Source organism: Parasteatoda tepidariorum, chromosome 4 (assembly GCF_043381705.1).
Source record: "Parasteatoda tepidariorum isolate YZ-2023 chromosome 4, CAS_Ptep_4.0, whole genome shotgun sequence".
Classification (NCBI taxonomy): Eukaryota; Metazoa; Arthropoda; class Arachnida; order Araneae; family Theridiidae; genus Parasteatoda; species Parasteatoda tepidariorum.
In genome coordinates, this window is record NC_092207.1 from 86,384,959 (window position 1) to 86,397,934 (window position 12,976).

The window sequence follows — 12,976 nt, forward strand, 5'->3', positions numbered from 1 at the left end:
GCTATTGGCCAATGATGATTTCGAAAGCAACTTTTGCATGCTTTTACAATTTCTGAGGCCTTTTTTTAAAAAAAAAAAAAAAAAAAAGATTTTCGATGTATACTTTATTTTCGAAAAACGAAATATTATCAAAAGTATAATAAGTAATAAAAAAATTATTACATTCGACAACATTTAAAGCCTCTTTTCTTCAAAATAATAAAAATTCAGCATAAAAATCCGCCGCTGTAATTGTTTCGAAACAATGTTTAAATATATTATTAACTAGTATAGGCAGAAATGCTTTATACATTCTGTACTTTACCCGGCACTGTTCTGCAAATTTGCATTTTTTATTTACGTATTTACGGTTTTTATGCAACGTGACTGATAAAGTAATTACGAAATATTTCGATCAAAAGCTAGCACAGTAAACTTAATTTTCTAAAATTTCAAAAGACAATGTATTTGTATTTTATTTTATGTTTTCGCTTAAAAGTCTGTGAAAAGCTTTTAAGAAAACCTTTTAAGCGTGCTGGTATGAATATTTCACATCATAAGAAGAAAAATAATCGAATTTTTTATGAAAAATTTATTTTATGTAAAATAAAAAATGAATCGGAATGCGGAAGGGAATTATATAAAGTTCATAAAAAATAAAATTCTTTTGATAAGGTTTTCAAAATGTCAGATAAATTTTCTTAGGTACTTATTTTTTGTAACTTGCTTTTATTTTTTAATATTAGGCTTAAATATTTGGTTATTAATTTTGATTGCTTTTAAATGTTTGAAATTCATTAGCTTTATCATTTTAATTGCTTTGCAACCTATGAAAATAAATTTTGTTTGAGAATTTAGGAACCAAAGCTTTTACAAAAACATGTAAATGTTATAATTTATAATTGTATATTATTTTCAGAGAAACTAATGCGTTTCGTAATAGTACACTTTATCATAATTGTCGTAATAGTACACTGTAAAAAAGGGATTTTCAAAATTGAGCAAATATATGTCAAAATAGTTCCGAAATAAATAACAGTCAAATTTGAAAACTTCATACGTTCGAAATTGAAATCGCATATGCTCATTTAATGTGTGAGAGAGATGTTTATTAGCTGCCGGAAAGGATTCGAACCAAAGACCTCCAACTTTGTCGTAGAATGCTATAACCACCATTGCTATGCACCTTAGTCCAGGGAGAGTAAGGAAGCTTCATATAGTGAGTTGCTTCAATTACACAGAATGACCTACTAATTTCCAATTTCTATGATACAAAAGGATGAAATTTGTTAAACACGGTCCCAATAAATTAGTCAATAGATAGGTAACTTTAATTAGTTTTTTTGCCTATTTCGCTATATCTTAATTCTTAAATTCACGGAATGTTTGTCACTATGTGTCCTGCGGTAGTCACAATAAAAAGCTTCGTAATTCTTCCTTAACCGAGGTGTTCAACTATGGTGATTCGAGCATCCTGCAGCGAATCCAAAGGTCCTTGGTTCGAATCCTGCCGCCAGCTATCGAACATTTCTCTTACAAATTTCTCCTACCACATTAATTTTGAGACTTTGCTCAAAAAATGAGTATATGCTGTTTCAAATTTGGTTGTTAGTTTCGGAGTTATTTTAACACATTTTTGTTCAACTTTGAGATATCCCCTTTTTTATCGATGTATTACCAAATTATTATGATGAAATAATTTGTTAGAAATGTAGTTTTGTGTCTGAGAATATCAATTTTTCAAAATCAGCATTGATTTTGCATTTTAAATACGTTTGATTGTATGTCAACGGTAAGAAGCTATTAATCTTAAAATGCTTCTTTAACTTTATTTCTGACTTGTATTTTTACTTTTTATAGAAATAATTACATCTTCAGATACAAATTAAATGCAGATTCCGTTGAATCAAAACAGAAGTTTAAAAATCCGCAAACACAATAAATTAATTTTGTGATAAATCATAGTTTAAAGAAATGTCATAATATTTACTCGGGTTATATTTTTATTTACATTATATATACATATAAAAATCTAACACCCTGAAAAAAAAGTTAAATTTGTTGATTCTCATTGGTAACAACAATGTCCCAATTGTAATTAAAATGAACATTTAAGAGCATCATAAATTACTAATAGTATATTACACAATAATGAAACAATGAATTCAGTTCAAGGATCAGGTCACAAGGTTACAATTAAATAAACCAAAAATGTAGGATGATTATTGCCCTTACTTATTTGAAATGTAAAACTTTCTTCGAATTGAGCGTGCAACGTCTACGAAAAAAAAAGTTCGCAAGAATAAGTATTAAGTACTTTATCTATCACAGTGTGAAAACATTAATTCTGATTTATTTATGGTAAATCCAACTAAAAAATTTTTTGACCATATTATGCTAAATTTTAATTCCTGATACGAGCTATGTTTTAGTTATAAATGGAAAACATCATGTCGTTTATAATTGAAGTTTGAGTTAAGAGAGTCTATCATTTAGAGTCTCATAGCTGAAAAAGTTTTTGAACCGCTGTACTAAACTACTTCACTTAAAAAACTGCGGCGTAATATTTCAGCGAATTCAATGTTGAACAACCTTAATGTGAAGAAACACTTTTTTTTCTTCAAGCTAACATCAAAACGAGCTTTCATATATAATTTGAAGGATGTATGATAGCTCTAAACTCCTAAAATACAAAATTTCCAAAATCTAACGTCTTCACACCGTACGTTAAAAATTTTCGTTTCCAAAAACTCCAATGTTGGAGCGCTTTTGAATATCATTTTTAATTGTTTACAATCGATTGGCGAGTTTTTGCTGTCTTCAATTCTGTTTTCATTAACAGAACCTTAAGTTAGCCGTTAAAATATGCATATAAAATTTCAGTTATGTTATAAGAATATATGTATTTTACTCTTTAAGTCACTGTAAACTGTATTAAATAATTTTATAATGTATAATTTCACACCTGCTCTGTTAAGCCTAGTTCAAATCTGCCTTGATACTATCTATAGTGAACTATCTATATCTACAGCACTGTCTATAGTAAAAAAGCGTGAGACAAAAAAATTAAGTTTTTTTTTAATAAAAATGTTCATATTTCCATAAACATTTAAGCTAGGTTTACGAAATTTACATTGCAAATAAACAATTAAAGTAATCGATACATGTTACAAGCTTATTGCTTGATATTCTGGCACAGGGTGTCCAAAAATGCTTGTTTTCTTTCGTAATTTATTGTCGATACCTCAAACCTCTGAAAGCCTTAATTTTCATTGCTAAGTATAAAAAATCGCAGGAACTAAACACCTCCAAAGCAGCAAAATGGTCCTTTAAGTATTTCTCGAGAAATTTAAAAACATGTCAAAAACTGAAAGTGTCTCTTCCATTATTGTATTGAAATAGTCCTCTAAGCATTTCTCGAGAAATTTAAAAACATGTCAAAAACTGAAAGTGTCTCTTCCATTATTGTATTGAAATAGTCCTCTAAGTATTTCTCAAGAAATTAAAAAACATGTCAAAAACTGAAAATGTTTCTTCCATTATTGTATTGAAATAGTCCTCTAAGTATTTCGCGAGAAATTTAAAAGCATGTCGAAAACTAAAAGTGCCTTCTCCATCATTGAAGGGTAGTATACATTAAAATTTGTTACAGTGTATCTTCGTATCTGTTAAGCGAACTAAGTCATCCCGATCGTGAAGCGATCCTAAATAAATTACATAAGTTGTTCCAGGGGTTGGTGAACGGTAGCGAGCAAAAAGTAATGACTTCTAGTTATAAATATTTGATATCATTGACCAAAGATTTTTTCTCCATTTGATCAATAGGCTCTAACGCTTAACTAACCGGAGTTGGAGTCGGGTAATTTATGCGACTCCGTAGCTTTTCATGTTTTTACATGAATGAGGCCATATTCGATGCTCAATTATTTTCGTCAAGAATTCTTTCCAGTGTAAGGAATTTTTCCAAATATGATTTATAGTTCTTGATAGTTTCTGAAAGAAGTAGTAGACGAGTTGAAAGAGAAAAAAAAAGTAACGGAAGGGTTTTTTATTTCCATTCTCTAGTATTCTGGGCTACGGATGGAAGGATTCCGTTGCCAAAATATTTACAATCACGTCAACAAAAAAAAAGTTCTTCGTTCTCTTCGAATCGTACTTGAGCTAAAAGAGAAGAGTGAGTTACAGAAAAGTGATATAAAAAAAAAGGACTGCAGCAGGGTGAAGCGACTGCATGAAGTGCTGAAATTGCAGTTTTATTTTACTCTCTGTTAAGTCATTCACCTTCCATGTTTGATCTCGAAATAGAAATCACCTGTCAGAATCTCAAAACTTTTCAACGAATGATGTATTGAAGTTTTTGGTTTTAAGTCAATGCAAGCGAGTCGCAAAAGTTCGGGAAGTAAAATACATCTAGAGAGAGGGAAAGGAAAAAAAAGAGCAACTTTTTAATGCAAGCTGTGCAGGTACAATTTGGCAGGTATCCTTGCAATTCGGCGTTTTGAAGTCCGATTTATTCCGCTGTGGTAAGCTTTTGGCGCTTTCAGTAATGAAAGCCAGTTTAAGATCTTTATCAGCATTATGTTTGATTTAATAGCTGTTATCTAGCGTATTTAAGACAATAAATTCAGACTTGTTGTCTTCATAAGATTTTTTTTACAGAAACAAAATTTCCACCTTAAAATGAGTTACCGAAAGTAATCTGCAATTTTTAAACCAACGCTCCTAAATAGTGCTTAGAGGAACCCTAGGGTTCCGAGAACAGGTCAACGTGTTCTGGGAAATAAAACATTTTTCTAACCAGTACAGATTTTTTTCAACATATGATAGGTTTCTATCAAGCCGTGGTGGCTCAGGAAATAGACCAATTGCCTCCCAATGAGGTGTACCACGTTCGAATCCCAGCGGTGGCTGATCGATATGAAATGCGCCCTCGGCTCTCACCGACAACACTGCTGACGTGAAATATCCTCAGTGGTAGACGGATCATGGGTTAGACCCCCCATGAAATTAGGCTAACCGTAGGAGGATTTGTGGTTTTCCTCTCCATGTAACGCAAATACGGTTAGTTTTTTTAAAAAGTCCTCAACGAAGGCAAATTTCTCCCACAACTTGATCCAGTCCCTCCCTCAATTCCCTCGTCTTCTGATATATATNTATATATATATATATATAAGAGAAACCAAATAATTTTTTTTTCTATTCAAAATATAGTTAGATAGATAATGCTTATTCTCCATGTATATAATGCTTAAAATTTGATGGGTTTTGAAATTGCGTGGGAGAAATAAATTGCTGAAGAACATTATTGACTGTCAACTTATTCAGAGCGAAGTTCTCTGCATTCATATTTATGATTTAGTTAAGCAGTTTGACATGAACTTGTCAAAAGCTGCTTTGTCAAATTTTCGACGTTATTGGGAAGAAACAGGAAATAGTTGTTGAATTTATGAAAAATGATGCATTAGCTAAAAGGCAAATTTTAAGAATAATGAATTAGTTTTTTCTGTTTTTATAGAATAAGAAAAATTTCAACTCTGCATAATTTAACTATGCAATATTATATAGTAAAAAAATCTGTATTTTTTTAAATGAATTTTTGTATGATTCCGTATAATTTTATATTGAAGAGGGTTTTACATTGCTGACTTTCAATTATACCGAATTTCTTATAATATAATTTATATTTATTACTATAATAGTTTTTTTTGTAAAAACGTAAGGGTTAAACTTTATAAAATTTTTATATAACACGATGTGGCTTTAGAAATGTATTACTTTTTATTTCTTACTTGAACATTAGGACTAAGTTTAAATAGTTTTGATTTGGAATTTAAAGTATTTAATGTAAGAAAATAATTAAAAACACGCAGTAAAAATTTTAATGAGTTAACTTTGACGAAGAATATACATTTTGAAACTTTTTAAATTATAAAATAAATCTGGTTAATCCAATTTATTGCGAAAAGATTTGATATTTATGCTTAATTTTAAAACTTCATAATTAATAAAAAAAGTTTTGTTAAGCGAAATGTAAGAATTAATTTACACTTAAATTTGCACGAATAAGAATTGTTGAGATGAAGGGCCAGCTCGCAATTTATTTTGATAGTGATTCCGAAGTTAAAAATAAGGTACTTTTTCAATGATTTCTAACTTTTAACTTTTACCATTTTACTTTACCATTATGAGATTCATTTATAAATTATCTTAAAAAAATGCCATAGGTATCTTTTAAATTTTTTTTTCTTCATTAAGCATCGTTGAAATTTCTATTCGAAAATTACAGTAAAATGACCAACAGCAGTCTGTCTATCTAATTAATCGAAAATTTTACTGTTAGAAACATTTCTTTACCTTTGTGGTCTTGAAATCATTTAAAAGTGGTATTGTTAAAAAGTCATGATTACAAAACTGTACGGTTTTTTAAACCATTTACAAAAAGCATGTTTCATAATCGTAAAAATAAAATGTAACTGGACAAATTAAATGCATATTAAAAATTAAATGTAATGTAACTGGAGTTTGGTAGTAGTTGACTTGTGTTTTGTCAATTGAATCTGGTGTGTAATTAATTTGCTAGTTGTGCTTGATAAGTTTATTTAGTAATACCGTCTATCGTGAGAGATGGAGAATACGCGACATTTTTATGTTAGGCAGACAGTTTTGACATTTTTGTACTGCCAGTTATGTGTGAATAAGAGTTTTGTCTTCTAATAGTCCAGTGTCACCAATTAAAGAATGCAGTACACTGAAAACCTCTCATGTGTTGAAGGAAATATTGTGTTGCCAACGCTGTATTTTGATCCCCAGTTGAGTCGGACAGATAAGACTTTTTGGTTTAAGTATGAAACCAGCTGCTAAGTAGCTAAGTTGCTTCACAACGTGTTCATCACATGCTTATTTCGATAAGATTATTATGTCCGGTAGTAAGTTAGGTATCCGATAAATGAAAACATCAATTCGTAATCTTTATTGCTTGGTTTAGATTTCAGAACATGCGCCCAATTCTCATTGGCTGTTTGCCTAGTTCGAGTAAATAAAATTCCGGTTGTTTAACGTATTGAGTGAAAACAGGCAATAAACGTTTTTTCCCATAATTAACAGTTTGAATATCGTTTTTAAGGTTATTTGATTGTTTTTGTTGTATATGCAGGGCCCGCGCAAAGATTTCAAATTTTTAGCCAGTTAATTAGCCAAATATCAGAAATATTCGCCAATTTTCAAAAGTCTTCGCCAAATGCAAATCGTAACAATTTTTTATGATTAATTTTTTTCTCATAGAACACTATTTTACGGTAGTTTTTTTCAGGCTTATATTATTTTGACCCAATTCTAATTGGTTATGAAGCGCATCTGCCAAAAATCGAATCTGTAATCGATAACAAAAAATGCTGATTAGTTTAGAAAAATTCAGTTTGACGTAATTTTGAGGATCGAGTTAAATATATATATTTTTTTCCAGTAAAATAATCATTCGCCAATACTTTTTGCCAGCTCATTTGGCGAGGTGGCGAATGCTTACCGTGGGCCCAGTATATGGTAAAAGGACAATTAAAAAAAAAAAATTTTATGCATTTTTTTCGAGAAATTTCTAAAAGTGCGAGTCAAAGCTAAAATAATTTAATTAACAAAGTTGTAAGCCATCAGCTCCGCGAAATTTCTGGTATATAAAATAATCTCATACTGTAAAAAAATGGCATAAAATTAATTAAATTAAATTTATCACTAACCAAGAAAATTATTTATCTAAATTATATAAAAACTCGATTGTTCGATTTTATGAAACAAAAACCATGGATAGAAAACTGTACGTTTTTGTAACAAACTACAACTAGCATGGTTTCAAAACCGTGAAAATTAAATTTAACTGAACACTGGAATTAGGTTATTGCTAGTTGAGTTGAGTTTTGTCAATTAAATGGATATATTTATTAAATACTCTGAATGGGTATACATCTATATATTTAAAATACATTTGTGGTAGTCAGATTCAATTATTTTGAACTCTTTTCACAGCAAAAACTTTCATCGGTCTGCCAGTTGCCATAGTTAACCATTTTTGCTTCAATTTTTTATCCGTGCCCTACTATCTTATTTGTGAATAAAGCTAAAGCATTATTTTTTTAATATTATCTGAAATTTTTTATTTTCTTATTTATTAGAAAAATTAATTAATCATAACTATATTTTAATCCATTATAATACAATAAAGTGTTTAGGTTTAAAAAAAATTAAAAATAAAATAAAAAGTTGGTATCTGTTAATATTCTAAGTCATTAATATTTTTTAATTAAATTAATAGCTTTATTTAAAAATATTAAAAAAATATTTTGAATAAAAATTAAAAATTATGTAATAAAAAATTAGCCATATATGCGTTGTTAATGTATGCTTGTTTCTGTTTCTGAGAAATTTCTTCCTAAAATTTCTTATAATTTCAAAAACAGTTTATAACTTATATTTATAATTTTTGAAAGGAAAAAATTAAAAGTTGAGAATTTTATAAGAAATTGAAGACAAAGATTAAAAGTTTTCTAAACGTTTTTAAGAGCTCAAGTAAATTCTTGAACTCACAAAAATTATGAAGACACATATTATTGAATAAAAAAGCAGTAAAAATCATGTTCTTGAAGGAGGAAAACATTTTTGAACTTAAAATATTTTTTTAGAAAAGAAAGAACCATAGCTAAAAACAAAAATGCTTAAAAAGTTTACAAGGTGCCATATATTGGAAGCATATTCCAAATAAACAATTCCTAACATGTTTGAAATATTCTTTTAACAGGGTCAAGGGTTAAGACGCTCTTCAGCGTTTAGAAAGTCATTCTTTCACTGTAAACGTTGCAGTTAAGGTTAACTGCCAAATTCTTAACAAGACTGACTCATTTCAACTCAAATTGAAAGGAAGACTAAAATAGTACTTAAATATCGAATACGTGTTTCTAAAAAATAAACTCGTGTAAAAAAATGAAAGAAAGGAAGGAAAGAATATATTTTTACTGTTCTTTTCAGTAAAACTTTTCGTTGTTCTCTTCTATTATTGGTGGCAAATCAGATCTAAAAACAACTAGCTTTCAGGAGAAAAATATACTGCTCCGCAAGTAACAAAAGGGCCAATATGTAACTTTTCTACATTACTGTTCTTCATACCGCTTTAATGACTAATAAACAATTACAACTAATAAACTTCTAAAATACTTTTTAAGTACTTTTTCTTGAATCAGGCGTCATTTTACCATTATGAATTGTTGGAAGTAGATGAGTAAAAAAAATGTCGGTTTTAACCTTTAACTGATCAGTTCTATTCTTATTGAAGCAAATGGCGCTTATATCGCGGGAAAAAATCCTTTTATTTTAATCCCTCTTACTTTTCTCAGATTTAAATTAATTTAACTATAATTAATCATATAATTATGATTCATATTATCATTAATTATTTTAATTTTACCTGGTGGGAAGTAAACTTAAAGTACATACCGACCTTTAAGGGTTAATACAACAAAAGTGCCATTCAATTTTGCGGTAAAATCATGGTAATAAAAAGATAAACAATGTTATCGGCCAAATCTAACTCTGTAGATAGGTTTAAAAGTGATTGATTAACATGTTGTTTAACATGGTATCTTGAAGCAAATTTGCATAATTGTATGCGTGTTTTAATGTTTTATGAGTGTAAAATGCATATACTGCCGTGCAATTTAAAAATCTATGCACTAAAACCTAAAAATTTAAATTTTTATAAATTTGGCATCTTTAAATGGCATATTACAGAAAAAAAATTTTTTTTTTTTAAAGTTTTGTTTCATTATCTTTTTTTGAAGTTCTATCTAAGCTTTCATAGCGTTAGTAATAGAAAGGAAATAATTGGCAAGGCACTTTTCTCGGAATTTATCGTGAAGCCTTAACGTTGGTTTTTCAATTGCAAGACAGTAAAGGCTATCTTTCGTGTTAGAGTATAAAAAAATTCATATTATAATATAGAAGGCCTTATCCCCTATTCGCATCTATCACCAACCAATACAACTGCTTCACAATCATTTTTGCTTCTTGGTGAAAAAAAGATGGTTACATCGAAATTTATTTTTTTTTAAAATTAAAATATGTAATAACTCATATTTCGTTCCACAGATTTACTTTCCCGTTGAGTAAGAAATTTAAGCCTAGTAATTTCATTAGTTTATCATTGCAACTTTCCTCTCAAATTTGTTTTTCTTTTTTTAAATTCCCATTTAATTTTAAATTGCTATAACAATTCATTAAATGTTTTCTACGAAAGAGATTATTTTGAACTATAACGGAAAGTTTGTCCTGAATATTATGTTTGAATATTTTATTAAAGATGTATTAAAATAATACAACAATTAAAACAATGAACACAAAACAACTATGTTACACTAAATTACTCTATCCCCTGAGCCATCGTATATTATCGTTTTATAACTAGAATTTTTTTTTGCCAGAAATGTCATTAACATTCAAATGCGGTAATTTTACCAGAATTTTCTTTCTTCTGCACGTTGCTTACTTATTCAGAAATCTTTCAAAGTAAATAAAAGTTTCATATTTTTATAAATATTTCTTTTGAAGTTTTAAAATACACAGTCAAACTGGTAGCAAATCAAATTCTAAAGATTTGCAGCAGACTACCATACAAAAATGTTTTTAAATTTTGCAGTTTTCAACTCATAACGTATCGAAATCAAGCAGAAAAACAACAGATTTGAAAAATATTAAACAAATTAAAGACGAATCAGATTTTGAAATCTATTAGTGACATACCAATTAGTACTATTACTGATACACTGTTTATAGGGGATAGATAATTTTATATTATTAATTACTGAAGTGAGTAAAAAATTAAATGCACTAAGAGCTAAGGATAATTTTTATCTATTTTTTATGACAATGACACTAAAAATTGAGCTATATTTATGCTTAAAAATATGTATTTTTATATTTTTGCGTTGTCATTTTTGTTGTTATTTTGCTACTTTTGTTGTTATTTTATTATCTTTGTTGTTATTTTTAACGTTGTTACTTTTTTAAACACTGTGTTATAGTAATCGAAAAAATCTAAGGTGGTTCATTTTACTTTGCTCTACTAACGTATAATAAGTTTCAAATAAAACAAATTTGTGAAGCTTTGCCTAAAATTTTTCTAATACTTTCTGGGAATTATTTCTGAAATTTTTTACATATTTTAATGATAACTCTCAAAGATGCATTCTAAAAAACCAATTTTAAATATTTAAAATAAATAAATAAATAAGAAAGCATTGAGAAATATTGCAATGATTTCTTCACGTAACATAATAATCATGAACCATACGTAAATAGTTATTAGCTGAAAGCAGGCTCGTAAACACCATTTAACATTCTATTCTCGTAAATTTACTCAAGTCAAAATTCTGAACACTCGCTAACGTATGCTTTCTTACGAAACATAAAAGACGCTGTCACATGAATATGCTTTACATATTACGCAACAAAGAGCAGATTTACATAATGCATTTCTTACCCGGAAGCAATCGGCTGAAGAAAATATGCTTCTAGTATTCCAGGAAAAGATTTCTTACTCGATAAAACAACTCAAGATCTACTTGCTCCTGAGAAGAAGAAGGAGGAGATGAGATGTTAAGAGATCGGAAGAAAAAGCTAAGTTTGGGTACGCGGGTTGCTCCGGTTGTAAATCAAGAACAATATGCAGTGTGCCAAGTGTCATCTGAATTCGCCAAATGTTGTCTGCAAGGCGACGTGTGATGCCTCAACTGTTTAACTTTTTGGCTTCATTTTGTATTGTTTATGAGTGTCTATGGACAAAATATCAACCCTTTTCACTTCCAATCATTATAAACAAACATGACGTGGCTCAAGTGTGTTGTGATGGATGTGATAAAGATGTTTTTTGAAGAATAGTTCTGGGAATGACGTTTCTCGTTTTTTGGAACATTATTTTGAGTTTGTGATATTATAATAATACAAAAAAGTAAAATGGTCTTATTATAGCTGTAATAAACTTTGAAATTTCATAATATGATTTTACTATTAAAATTCTTTTAAAAGTACTAATAAGTAATTTTTAATGGCAATATAGTTTAATAGTCAATTTTTAAAAAAATAAAAACTATACACATCATCCAACGATGGCTAAGCACCTAAATACATTTTTAGGGCTCTATCTATTAACGGCCATGGTAGGAATGTTAGCATGATTTCGACCCTGTACAGATTATGTGGACAGGATTTAGGCTGGTAAGGGACTCTCCAAACTTCACCACAAACAACGAGAGGACTATCTGCCACGAAGCACTTAATGTGCACCTTGTTGCGTATACACACCAATTATTTTATCGGCTGCTGGGATATACTACCCCCAGTTCTCAAACCAGCTTAACCGACTGCCCTTCCAAAGCACGAAACAGCAACCTCAAAAGAATAGTTAAGACGTTGAGTTATAAATATGGGACCATATTCATAACTATTTCAACAAATGCCATTTCGCCTTTGAGACATAATATTGTGCAACTTCGCTTTAAATTAAAAAAAGACAAAACTAAATCATAATTTCGTTCTAGACAAACCTTAGTATTACATAATTAAATTTAAAATGGTTTTATTTGCCCGATAATATAGCGGGAAATTAAAGATCGCCACAGGATTTAAGGTGACAAAAAAAATTGTCTGTTAATCGCCACCTTTTTCGTCAAAAATGCACCCATGTACATTTTATTATTATTTTCTTTAATAAATATGAAACTTTTATGAACATTTTATAATATTAAACAAATTACTTTATTTCTTGATTTTCATTTAATTTCATTTTAGAAATAAATCTCGTAAAGTTTACCATAGTTTGAGAAATGCTCCAAAAGAAATACCTAAGATTATTTATCTCAATAGTTTTTTTAATCGTTTTAAAATTTCAATATTACTGTTAAAAATGCTACAACTTGCCACTGGCCAGAAGAAAAATTTCTTAATTTTGTCCTTTACACGA

General features: G+C 29.1%; 1 protein-coding gene across 1 annotated transcript in view; it reads right to left on the reverse strand.

Moving 5' to 3' along the window:
- LOC107450391 (uncharacterized) overlaps positions 1-11,699 on the reverse strand; it is a gene marked incomplete in the record, with an annotated part of 40,895 nt that extends 29,196 nt beyond the window's left edge. The window contains 1 exon segment of the mRNA XM_043040022.2: positions 11,498-11,699.
- Between the last annotated feature and the right edge of the window lie 1,277 nt (positions 11,700-12,976).